This window comes from Euprymna scolopes, chromosome 6 (genome assembly GCF_053919585.1).
Source record: "Euprymna scolopes isolate OS-2025 chromosome 6, ASM5391958v1, whole genome shotgun sequence".
Taxonomy (NCBI): domain Eukaryota; kingdom Metazoa; phylum Mollusca; class Cephalopoda; order Sepiida; family Sepiolidae; genus Euprymna; species Euprymna scolopes.
The window spans coordinates 155,034,665-155,034,947 of record NC_136487.1 but is presented as its reverse complement, the minus strand read 5'-3'; positions in this window follow the sequence as shown (position 1 = coordinate 155,034,947).

Here is a 283-nt window from a genome sequence, read left to right as displayed (position 1 = left end):
GATGGAGGTTGAAGGCAGTTTCTATTGAATAGATGTCAGCTCTACTACATAATTAAATTACCTGAATTGATTTTTTCATAAAAGTTTTAAAATAGCGATGTAGTGTTGTTTTCTTTAGGACAACAAATTTATCTTTCCACCTGTAGATGCGCGCGAGTTGAGCCTTTTTGTTTTGCAACTATCCTCCGTCGGCCCAAAATGTGTTATCAAGCGATGATCTTGGTTGTCTTTAGGTGCGGCCGGCTGTTGTCATTCTCTTGAGAAAACTGATTTTTTCTTTATC